A 13,371-nucleotide genomic window follows, 5' to 3' on the forward strand; every position below is an offset into this window, starting at 1 on the left:
CATCAGCCCCAAGAGGGTTTTTAAGCTCCAGTCTGAAGGTTTGAGGGTAGAGGTGGGCTGGGTTTATATTTGCTTCCTGTTCTTTGCTGGCTTGCTGTTTCGATTTTCTGGACTAACTTGGCTGCTGATCATTGGATGGGTTTTGTTGTTGTCATCATATTGACTTTGCTTGCCTGGATCTGGAGCCCCACCTATTAGAGCCCTCAGGAATTAATCAAGGATGAAAAGGTAAACTGTGCTAAATTGGGAAAGAAGAAGCTAAAAAACTAGATACCAAGACAACAAGAAATAGATAAAAAAGGACTGTGCCACACTAGATTAAAGCCAATTATATTATCAGAAGAGTGTGTGAGGAGCTCATGGATAAAACAGAGAAACCAATCAAGCAATGTGAGATCTCATGCACAGCAGGTGCAAAATGTATATGTACTGCATTATGTAAAAGTTGTAAAATGTAGAAGTAGTGTATTGTATAAGTAAGTAAAATGCAGAAGTACTGTGTTATGTAGAAGTTGTAAACAGTGTAAGAAAAGGTATAAGTAGAGTGATAAATGTATGTATAAATGTATGTATAAATAGTGTAAGTAAGTGAAACGTATAAGAAGTAGACTGTATAAGTAGGGTATTATGTCAAAGTTGTGAGATGTGTGAACACGGGTATTTTAAACAATAAGACACTTCTACATAATCATATTGATCAGAATGCGTGAGTGCCTGCAATGAACCATGGGGATCCGACCAAATGGGAAATTACTTCCTACTAATAATATTAATAACAGATAGATTGAGCTGAAATCTATCTGAACCTTCAAAGCACAAGTGGATTTCAGAGGTACTTCTGGGATATCATGTGTAGCCACAAGAGATGTACTTTCTTCCTATTTTTCTGATACCAGAAAGATTCCAGCTACTGACTACTGTATATAGGGCATGTGGTGTAGTAGGGTTAACACAGAAAATATGTAGGGTTTTTCCCAACTTGTTTCACAAGGCCTGTTATCACCCAGCTGGTATGTACCAGCACACATCATGGTGTCAGTCTGCTGCTGCTGTCCTTGGTCAGCAGGAAAAAATATGAGCTCACAGTTGCACTTAATCAAAGAGAACATGAAAATAAATGTAAGAAACAGTTTTGGATACTGGTGTGTGCACTAAGGGAAAAAGGGCAGGAATTGGAAAAAGGGACTGCTTTAAGTCACTTGATTTTTAAATCTGAGGTCAGATAGCACACAGATTTGCAAAAACTGTGTGGTTCCTCCTTGTGTGAATAAGTCTCACTCAGCACCACGTTTTCAATATACCAACCCACTGACTTTAGTTCCAGAGGGAAAAAAGTTGCGCAAGTTTGTAATTTCTCATGAAAAATAGTTTAATATGTCAAAGACCTCTGGACAAAGCTATCCTTCATTTCATGTTGTCTGGGCATAAGTATGTCCCCATTTCCCACTAGGTGATATATTTTCAAGGAAAACTGCATGATACTATGTAAATTTACTACATCTGCTTTGATATGTGTTCAAGGTCATGTTGGTTCTTTCTGACTCAAGGGACTATTGCTACAAAAGGGCTGAGTACAGGAAGAAAGAGATGCATGCAAAAGGGCAAGTTAAAATAGAAGAAAAAAGGTTAAGAATGACTTTAAAATTATGAGGTCTCATTTTCAATAAAAAAATAGAACTAAAAATCTTTCTAGATGTCCAAATAGGTGACTTTAAGATCTCTTCTAAACAAATGAACATGTGCAGTGGACTCTTCATTAATCTTCAGCATCATTTGATTGAATGGGACTTTCAGTTCTGTACTTTGTCTGACTGTATGTTGCATATAAGTATATGCTTATACAAACAGCAGAAAAGTATGGGTGTGCTCTTAGGTGCAATAGCACATAAATGGAGAATGTGAACTTTAATTTTTATAGAGTAAACAGTGAATCTATTTGCTATCAATATTTACTACTACTCAGAACTGAGTAAAAAGTGAGGAGGCTGAAAACTAAGCCAAGCATTTCCCAGTGACGATATTTTGAAGAGCGGGGATGATGAAGCAAAGCCCTATGTCATTTTGGGGGGGGGGGGGGGGGGGAGGAGGAGGGAAAAGGGTTTTTATATTGCTAAAACATAAAAATTTCCTGTAAAGAGAGTGTAGGGTGTGTTATTACATTTTCACAGAAGAAAATAAGACCAACAGAAGGCAAGTTCAGCAAAAAAAAGGTGTCAATGACTTGAATTTTTTAAAAGTTGGTGGAAAGATGCAATTTTCAGCATCACTAAAGGATGCTTCTACCTGTTATTTTGCCATGGAAGGTAAAATTTAAATTTCACTATATTTCTGTCACTTTAAATCTGCTGATACTGATAACACCATAATCACATTTGCCCTTATGCATTACAGAGCGTAAGACTACCATAATATGAGATTTTGGTAACTGCTGCAGATCAGCTGTTAACTGGATAGAGAGTGCATGCCACTGATTGGCAGAATCAGTCAGAAGGGCTTCAGAAACACAGTACGTAGCCCAGACCTCCATTCCTTCTTTCTTTCTTATTTTTTCATTCTTTTCTAAACATCAAAAATCTTACAGAACAGAGGGTGGGAGCTAAAATGTCACGTGCCTTTTGAGATAACTCCAGAGCAACTTGCTCTAACCCTCACCAACCTGATAAAAATCAGTACTTCTTTTTTTTATTGACTTCTGTATTTTGTTTGATTGGGTTTTGCTTGTATTGCCCTTTTGTGGAATGAAGATGATAAGGGTGTATCCTTTTAAAAAACTACATTACCACCATATAATCAGAGATACTGATTTCACTGTAGATTTCTCTTGTTTTCTCATAGGAATGGAGGTAATCAAAGGACACTGTTATCTTTCTGTTGATGATTTAAAAACTCCTGCTAATGGATAGTACAGTGAAATTACATTTTCTCTCCCTCTTCCTCTTTGTCTATTAACAGGTGCTGGATTTCTTCAGTATGGAGAAAAAGGGCTGCTATAATGAATGCATTAATTTTTTATCATCTGATTTGTTTTCTTCTTGTAAAGCTATGGTTTTGGCAATGATAAAAACATTCCTAGCAGTTGAGCACAGTTAGGGAGCATTGCTATTCATTGGTAAATACAAAGTTGATTATCACAAGAATTTAGATGTGTTTGCTATACATAAACATAAATCTACATCACTTATTTTCTCCATGTTTATTTACACCACTGATGCTTTTTAGACACATTATGTGGAACTAAATTGGATGAACGTGAAAGACATTATTCCAGCATAGGATTTCTCATAGAACACAGTATTTTATCTTTTTTTGTTTTGGAGGTAAACACCCATTTCACTGAGAGAATTTACATGGATCTGAAATCAGCACAATGAAGGAACATTATATTTAAGATCCTAAGGGGCTAAAATCTTTTGAAGTCTTAAGTTTTTAAACTCTGATCTGACTACAGGCAAAATGCAAACTAAACCTTCATTTTGTATCAGCCTGTACTTCATTTATGCTACTGCAGAAATACAGCCTCTTGCTACCAAAAGGGTACTCACAAACCATATATAAAATTGGATAGTTAATTGCTACTTTTCACAGCTGAGAGAAATGTACTTTAGTTAATGTTATGGGAAATTTAATATATCAGTTACTCTCTGCAATTTTTATCATATCTCTGTTGGTTCTACCATAAAGCTGGTATTTCAAAAAGTCATGAGAGACAGCTAGCAGACTGCTTTAAAATTATTCAAATGTCAAATTTCTGATTTACTGTAATGCAGACTCTAGTTTTAAAAGTTGGTAGGAGAGTGAGTTTTTACATGTTCATACATTAACAAGCAATACTTTGTACCTCTATTAATGACATATAGTACTATATAGATTCTTGAAAACATTACACTGCTGCCTTCAATGTTCCCAATATTCCCAATTCAATGTTGACAAGACAACATTTTAGAAGCCCTGCAAAAGCTATTAGTCTGCAGATATTTGGTGGGACCTGTTGCATATTCTGAAATCAGCTACAAAATGTTTCCAAGGGAGCCAATTGCACCCATGGAAAAAGAACTGGGGTTACACCACCACTGACCTCATTCATCACTTACTGACAGTGGCCTAGATAAGGTTTGCAGTTTTTCCTGTAAATGCTGCTTTGAGAAGTGCACCAGGTGCAGTGACTCAGTTTCAGACTAACCCATTGTTTCAAACCAACAAGTATATAGCTTTCACCAGTTGCATGCAGTCCATATGAATATATTAAAAAAAAAAATCAGATAAAGAAAGCTACATATGTGATGATGATTACTTTGTTTTGGATCCAGAGCATATGATTATATGCTTTCATTACAAATGTTACCTGAATTGTGTCCTAGATCTGTGCCCTCAAAGCTTCTTTGAACTGTTTAATTAGAATACCCTTGGATGCTCTGATTTTCTGAGATACTAACATAATTTAATTACTTGGATATACCAATGACTACAATGTAAAGACTTAGTAATGACATATTTACAAATGACAATAGGAACAAAATGTGTGCTTTTGCTCAGTTCCCCAACTACAATGCTGACTGAAGAAAAAGTTTTCTCTTTTCTCTTGCTTCCTTATTACCCCAGAAACTGTTAATAAATTAATCCAGCATTTCTTATATAAGGGAAGTGGAGTCCTTCCCACACTGATCGATTTTAATAGTAATTATATTTGTGTTCTTATGCTAAGGCCCATCACAACAGTATCTAAGTATTCTCCAAAGATTCAAAGTGATGTATGACAAGAAGTATAACTTCCATTTTTCTGACTCAGTATCTTCTTTGCTGATAAAGTATTTTTAACTTGCTATTTCCTTGAGCCTTTTTACTTCTATTTTTTTGTGCATTTATATTTAGCATGTCTTAAAGGAATAAAAATAGAAGACAGCACTACCCATTTCACAAGGATATTTTTGTACATAAATGTTCTCCATGCACAACTAAAAACACTTAAACCATAGAAAAAATGTGACTGCACAGGACATGAAGGTAGCTTGCCAAACAGAATGTATTCAGTTAGAGGTGAGACCATGCAAGTGTTAAAATTTTAGCCTGTTTAGCCGCTTGGTGCTAAAGGTAGATCAGCAGATAAAAACTTTTTGCTGCTGAAGAAGAATTGGGAATACAGAGTTCAGTGTATGAGATGAGTTGAGACTTCCTCCTTGCATTCTTTCATGTCTCCTGCCTTGAAATACTGATGCAGAACCAGTACAAATTACATACTTCTCCTCCCTTGCTATCTCCTACGCTCCAGATAGTGGTCCCAGAATGAAAGATTAAGTAAAATACTAGCCACGTTTTAGGCAGGATTTCACCACAGAAGAAAATGAAGATGGAAACTGTAGCTTGGCTGTACAGTTTCTCCTCTGTGGGAAACAGAAAAAGTGTGATTTCTATGCAGCCTTAACCACATGGCTTCCACCACATAGTTCAAACATTTCTGACAGATGAATTGTCAGTGGGACAGGACTGCTGGTCCTCGAACACCCTATCCCATAAATCAGCATAATGGAGTCTATATGAGCCAAATTCTGAAAATGGTAAAAGAAAGGCTTTTCCTGATAATTCCCAGCATATATTTTACTGTATTCTAGTCTGAACTTAGCATTCCTTTGAAACTTCAGTATGATGTCACTTGGTTTGTTCACCTTTGCTTCATTACAAAATGGTATTGTGATTTTGTTTAATAACTGATTCTGTTGTCTTATTTTTAAGTTTTTTTTGTTTATGTTTCTTTGCTGTTAGTTTTCAGTTGCTTTTAAGTTAATTTTTATTCAGTTTCATTTGAATAAGTGGTAATTAAATGAAACAAAAGCCATGAAAATACTTTAGTTCTTAACTCTGATTTTGCAAAATACTTTTTTTATAAGTACATCTAGGAATGCAATACTTTTCACTACCTACTCACTAATTATGTGGCATTTTTCATACGAAACTACTATTTTTATTTTGGTAAATCTTAGCCTTTTGAATCAGCCTGCTTTCACAGCTGTTTGCCATTTTGTCTTTCTGAACTGATAATTATCTCTTTGTGGATTCATCTTGTGTATTGCAGGTTGGACCTTACATTTCTGTAGTCTTTAAACATTCAGGAATCTACATAGCTATTAAACTCATCATGCAACAGTAAAGACTTTTTCTTGCTCTCATATTTTTCTTTTGCAAGATGTAAAACCTCTATTACAATATTAGAAGGCTACTTCTTCAATATCCAGCATGATAATGAACCATTATGGCTAAAGTTAGTGTGGCTTCATGAAAGGAAAAAACAAATCCTGAGAAAAATATATCAGAAAAGAAATTAAGTGAAAGTCAAATGTGAACATTATAATAAATGTTAGGAGACAAATCTCAATAATTAAATTACCCCTAAAAAAAGTGCTGTAAAATATTCTAATAATATGTTAAGTAAAAGTGCCATATATGGATATGTTTATACCATATATATATCATATATGGAGATAAATCACTCTTCTGAAAATATCATTCCTATGTGGGCTTCAAGTTTCAAAAGAATGCATTGGTGCACATTGATTAACAACACAGATTTGGATTAATCTTTGCTAATCATACTTTTCCTATAACTGATGCTAGTCACCCAAAACTGATCATGTAGGCTCCATATTCAGTCAAGAGAGAAAGATGGACACCTCCAGAGCAATTTTACGCTATTGGCAGTATTAGAGAATCTGCTTTGGAGCAGCAGAAAGGCTTTAACAATATTTAGCGTTTATTTTTAAGGCAGTGGATTAAAAGAATTCCCTGACATCTCAGATCAAATCTTTTCTTGATCTTTTCCCACTGACTTATTTCATTAAATGTCTATGGCAATCTGATGCTAAAATGTTTCTCATATAAAACATAAGCTGCCAAGCTGATGGTAAGTATCCCCCCTCACCACAATTCTATACACAAAAGGTTTGCAAAAGCTAACAACTTCTGAAAGCAAGCATTGCATCAGGCTCTAATTATCCACAGCTACACTAAGCACAATCCAGTGCTGGGTTAAACCTTCCTTCTATTGCTTTGTCTCACTGCTCTTAGCAGGTACTGCAATGGAGAGAAAGTTATTTCGGGCACTGTGTTTCATATGGTTTTTTGCTTCTGTATTATAACTATTTTGTAGTTAAATAGAAGACTTTATTCTTTAGGAGTACCATTTGAGGTCTCAGGAGCATAAGGTTCATTGAAATGTGTGAATGGGGGAAAAATACAGAATAATTAAATTAATTATGAATTTTACTTCTAATGCAGCTACAATTGCATCCTGCTCATCTTGTTTCAATAATCATTGCCAATTTCAGTTGGAAAATAGATATGAAGACATAGAATTAAAAAAAAAAACGAAGATAATGATTCCTTACCTCTATTAGAGCTTAAAATGTGATCTGCATGTATTTTATGTAACAGTGGAGGAAATACAGTTGTTTAAAATTGTCTCCTAATCAGAAAATCAAGATACAGAATTCACAACTTGAACCCCTTTGTTCCTGTCCCAGTTGCTTTTTACCAGCTCAGCATTGTCAGTGACACACAAGTTGTGTCAGCCAGCAACTAAGATCATAAAAGGGAAAATATGCAAAGAGAAGTATTGCTCACAAGAACTCCCTTCTCACTACAGCTGCCATGATTTTCAGTAATTTCCAGTCTATGCTAATAAGTAGCTCCTTTAAAAGCATTGATGGTAGCAATGGAAATGTGTCCAGTACCAAATAATTATTATGCTGCTAGGTTGTTTGAAATTTCAGCTTGAAAGAATTGTGCAACAAGTTCAATGACAAAAAAAAGTATGTATTATAAATTAAAAAACCCATTCAAAGCCTCAAACCTTCTCAGCAGAGAGAGACATATATTAAAAAATTTTCTGATTCCAGCTAGCAGTGCTCATAAAAATATCATATGCTAAAGAACTAGAGGTCATCTTCAAATGCCAGAAACAGTAATATTAGACCCTGATTACACCTTCTATGCTTCTCTTGGTGTATATAACATTACAATATAATTCATACTTGTTACTTCAGTGAGATGGATCTTGCTCTTCCTCTTTGAATACTACAGAAAGGAAAATAATAATTAATTGCATTTGAACAAATTGTAGCTACTAACATTGATATTGCAAAAGAGTTGGTTTAGAACTGGAGTAAAATGTCATTTTTGCAACAAATTTCCTCTAAGTTACCCAAATACTTGACATTCATAGCCAGTAATTTTGATAATTTCCAAGCTTTGAATAATTCAGTAATTTCAATAACTTCATTTTTTGCTTGTTTTGCTGGATGTGAATCCTACAATTTATTTATACTTTCCAGCTAAAAGAAGGAATATGACTAGCACAAAGAGACTGCAGAGAAAGAATGAAGTATCTTTTTTTTTTTTGGCTACTGAGAAAAATTCCAGTACTTCTTCATACTTCCTTTTCAAAACCAAGGTCATAAGATTATTATCAGAACAGTAAGATAACTGTGAAGCCCATCTTCAAAACTGTCTTCTCTCTCAGGGTGGTCAAAGAAGTTTTGTGATCTTTGAAATCAGCATAGTTGCACTAATTTGTAAATCCTTCCTCACTTTTGGAGAATGGTCTGGCTATTAAAAACAACATAATGCATGAGGTTCTGCTTACTAATATTCCATTAACTCAAAGGGAAATTTTCTCTTTAAAACTAGAAAGCAAATTCAGAATAAATTCAGTCTAATCAAGTTATCTTTGCACCTTCAAAAGTCATTATCACACCTTCAGCTCACTGGGAAGAAATATTTCACTTTGCTATCACCTCATCTCTCATCATCAACTGACAATTCATGGAAGGCAAGCAATTCCTAAGGGTTGTTTCACTGCTTTTAATCTCTGGATATTGTGGCAGCCTTATCTGTGAATTTTCCTACATTGCCTAGCTCCTCAAAACCTCTAACATGATTTCAGCATAGATTTTGATTGATATTTTAATTTCCTTTATTAAAATATAATATATAAAGGAAAAGGAATCTTTTAAGCTCCCAACCAACAATGAAATTATACCTACATCATCATAGGGAGCTAACTTCCTCTTAATAAAATTGTATTTGACATTTCCATTAAAAATTCTTCTAGTGTTATATTATTATGTCTGTGACAGCTCACTGTGGGTTCTATGGTTACATACTGATTTTAGATTATCACTTTACTGAATTTCTTTTAACACACATAAGAGGTCCACTTTGGAAAAACATTAATTTGTTTTTGCTCTAAAGGGGTAGTGAAAAGATATTTACTGCATTCAATTAAACTTTTGCATGATAAATGTGATGCTTTTAATTTAAAGAAATTTAAAGCACCTCCTGCTTAAGGGAAAATTGAAATTAAAGTGGTATAAAACACTTTGCTAATTTTATTAGCCAGTTAAATGTAGGCTTTTGGACAATGTAAAGGAATACCTCTCAAGAGACACTATGAAACACAAGAAGCCAGGCATAAGTGAAAAAGGAATATGCAAGGAAAGGCACTAGACTGGCCAGATAAAATCCCAGAAGCAGCTAACTTTTGCTTAAATTCTCAAGAATATGATTTCTGTCATGTTCCTATCATAAGACACTTTAAAGAACATGTGCCAGCACAGGAAAAAAAGCCTCAGCTTTCAAAATCATGAGACCTTTAAATGTGTATAACAATATCATTTTTGACTTCGGTAGCAACATATGATTTCATGTAGTACCTTATAAAGCAACTCAGACAACAATTTAAAGAGTGTTAACAGTAGCCTCACAAGGTCAGGTAGGTATCTCAAAAGAAAAAATTAGTTTCCATAGCGTATCATTTATACCCAAATTATTTATTCAGCTACATGATATATTCTGTCTGGGAGCTTGACCTCTGCATTGCCATCTGGTGATTGCAAATTTTGTGAAAAACACTGCGCCAACCTCAGATTTTTGCTTGTTCAGAAGATTATCCTTTCTACATTATTTAACTACCTGTCATTTGACCTTGTCTTGAAAATCATTGTATGCTTCTCATGTTACTGCATTCACTGTTGACAGCTGGTGTTTATCACTAGAAGCTGTAGGGGGAAAATTACTCAGTGAACAGCCTAGCCCACTTACAAAAGCAGATCAAATAAAAAATAAATAGAAATGAGGAGTCCCTAAATGCCAGCAGCTAACACTTTGCCAAACAGGGGCAATGTACAATGGTTAGATCAGGTTTCAGTGTACAGCTGCTGTCAGCATTCCTACTGCTGAAGGAAACAGCTTGGTACTTGCGGTTTCTAAAGCACTAGCTTTAAAGTATGTCAAAATGCAGCCTGTTAGTCTGCAGTACAGCTATTTTCTGTGGTGGGCTAAAACCTAAACAAGGTAGTGAGTGATCACTGTTTGTCCCACACTTGTAATCATCCATTACTGGCAACTGTCAAGACAAATTCTGGGCTAGACAGACCTCTGTGCTCAGCCGTATGGCTGCTCCTCTGTTGTGATAAAACACCTGTCAGGTGCAGAAAGCAACATCAGGATGGTGATGTGGGGGACGTCTTATTTCAGGTGTGAAATACAATCCCAGACCTGGCCAAGCTTGCTTAGTAAAACTACACTACCTGTTTTCATTTTAAGGCCTCAGCTCTTGTATCAAAGACAAATACAGGAATTTACCCTTTGGTAACTGCAAATATACTTGGTTGCAGCTCATCGGGGTATCCAGCTGAGTTCTTGCCAATCTTTTTGTACTGATACCATGAGCTGCTGGAATAGTCACATTTCAGTAAAGGTACAATAGATGATTAAATTTAGTTTTCATATTTATACATTTAGCTTATTTTGAAAGCTCACTAGTGTTGTGTAGAAACAGAAGGGAAAATTTTTAAAACAGTTTCCCTAAATTCTGCTTCCTATATTTGCAAGGTCCCTCTTCTTCATTTGCACTGATCACTGTTCATTTTCTTCTTTAGAACCCATTGTCCCAATTTTACCTTTCTATCATCTGAAAGATAAGAATTACATATGCAAGGGGCCAAAAAAACCCCTTTGGATGGAAATAAAAACCTACAAAGAGAATTAATGCAAAGACAATACCCTCCTCTTATGTTGTACCTGATTGTGGATCAGAGGGCTGTTGGGAAACAATGTGAAGTATTGCAAAAGCTTGATCTAAAAGAGTATTAAACAACTTCTGTTCTTCCATAAATGCCCAATTCATGATGGCTATGTAGTTCTTTCTTTTGACACAATAAAGCTTTCGACACATTACAAAGAATGTGAAATTATATTCTCTCCAATGAGCTTTAGTTCCACTTTCTTGACTCATCTTTTGTTTATATTACACCTGATTTAGACTTTCAAACTGTTTCTGACACCGTAAAGCCTGCCTTGCTTCTACAGAACAACAAAAGACTAATTCTATATCCAACCATAAAATTAATTAGGCTTTATGAAAACTTCTTGGATTACCACACAAATAATTAAGCTGGGATGGGCAGACATTACTTTGAACATGCAAAGCTGCAAAACTACAGAAGGGTGTGCATTGCATGGCTTTCATACAGCAGTACTAACTCTGAGGGGCTCAGCCACTGGAACAGGTAATCCTGTGTATAATAATACACAGCACTCGCTCCTAGTCGGTGAGTAAAATTAGAACAAAGAAGGGATAAAGAAATGATTGATGAGCGTTCCTGCACATTAAAGGCTAGTGGGTTCACTCACATGTGACTTTCAATAGATTTTTCAATTTCGTGGACTGTGGGCTTGTGGAAAGTGAATAAGTGGCACAGAACACAATTCCTGCCATAGGAAAGAAACAGAAGTTTTAATTCTTTAAAATATGCTCATCAGAATAGCATCATCTTTAAGATGATCCTATGTGTCTGGTTCTTTTATTAAATATGCCAGAAATATTTCATAAGAGATAAAATAGCTATTAATTAACAAGATTTTTAAAATATCATTAGCAAAAACATCCCACTGCCTTTTCATTTGCTTACAGAAAAGAAGTTTTGGAAACCTGCGTCACTAGCAAAAAATTTGCATTACGTACAATGCTTCAAACATACTTTTAAAAGAGGAAATAACACTTGTATGTTTCCTTGAAATGAATTTAAATCTTCTCAAACAAAATTTTGATTAATTACATGTAAATGAATTCTAAGTTTATAAGGGGATTTCTTCAGTTGTCAAGGTGATTTTTAATTAACATAAAATGGGAGTCTTTCCTGGTTTGCATCAGTACTTATGATGCTACCGGAGAAACTACAGCTCATCTTCATAAAGCTCACTTAATGCTTTAAGTATTTATGTAGTTTATTCAAATATAGAAATTAGGAAAATAAACACTACAGAACTTGTCTGTTTTTACATAAGAAATAGTGCTATCACTTCACAGCATCTGAATTCATGTTGCATGGACCATGATCCGCCATAATAAAAATTTAGTTATTCCTATATAAACCGTGGCTAGACACAGCAGCAAAACCATCTGAAAAGTACAAGTTTGACCAGACAGCTTCAGCTTCCTGAAAAAACCTTCAAATGTCTCAGTTCATCTTTCTAGGAAATTTTAAACATGAAATTATTTAATTCAACTAAAAAAAAAAAAAAAAAAAAAGACATCTGATAAGTGTGATGTTTGCTTACAAAGAAGAATCCAATTTTTTTTACTAACACAAGTATAAAGACAGATCTAGAAGCTGATTTAATTGGGTGACAACATTACATACTGCTGAGCTCTGATGATCAGCAAAAAGCAGGGGCTTTTTGTATTTATTTGGACTATAATTAAAAAGCTTAGGCATGTGGGATGAAATTAGAAAATACAAAGGAATGTTTGTCTTCTTCAGCAGACCAATATTTCATTCACTTTTTTTCATGGGGTTTAGATTTCTGTGTCAGTTCCAAAATCTGTGAGCTCTTCTTTCAATGTCCTCTTCACAGAGGTTTAAGATTTAAAGGCCAGAAGGAACTCTTACAGTCATCTGGTCTTTTCATAACACAGGCTATAAAAAAGTCATGCAGTAATTCAGGAATTAAGGGCTTCATTTCTTAGGGTTATTGTATGTGTCTGAGAAAAATGTCGTGGCTTGAATTTAAAGTCATGGTAGAACTACCACATCACTGAACACATTTTCCCAGAGACTTCATGAAAAGTATATTGCCTTTATCTAGACTGATTTTTTATCTAAGTTTTAGTTTCTGTGTACAGGCCATTTTCACTTCTGCTATATTACAGAGCTGTTTATTGCCCAAAATCATTTGAATCAAATTCTTTTGGAGCCTTAGAACGAGACACCCTTCGCTTTCTATTTGTTAAACTAGAGTTATTTTAAATTCATAATATGAGAGACAAATATGAATTTAACCATTCTTTTAATCCTCTCATAATTCATCTCCATCAACAGA

General features: G+C 34.8%; 1 protein-coding gene and 1 long non-coding RNA gene across 2 annotated transcripts in view; one reads left to right on the forward strand and one right to left on the reverse strand.

Moving 5' to 3' along the window:
- The window catches only part of GPC6 (glypican 6), a 754,465-nt gene that overhangs the window by 448,384 nt on the left and 292,710 nt on the right, over positions 1–13,371 (reverse strand). The gene's annotated exons all lie outside the window — the stretch shown is intronic.
- Positions 59–3,602, forward strand: LOC138107160 (uncharacterized). The gene is made up of 3 exons (XR_011149269.1): positions 59–228; positions 2,392–2,506; positions 2,953–3,602. It is a non-coding gene; the product is annotated as an uncharacterized lncRNA (long non-coding RNA).

Source organism: Aphelocoma coerulescens, chromosome 1 (genome assembly GCF_041296385.1).
Source record: "Aphelocoma coerulescens isolate FSJ_1873_10779 chromosome 1, UR_Acoe_1.0, whole genome shotgun sequence".
NCBI lineage: Eukaryota > Metazoa > Chordata > Aves > Passeriformes > Corvidae > Aphelocoma > Aphelocoma coerulescens.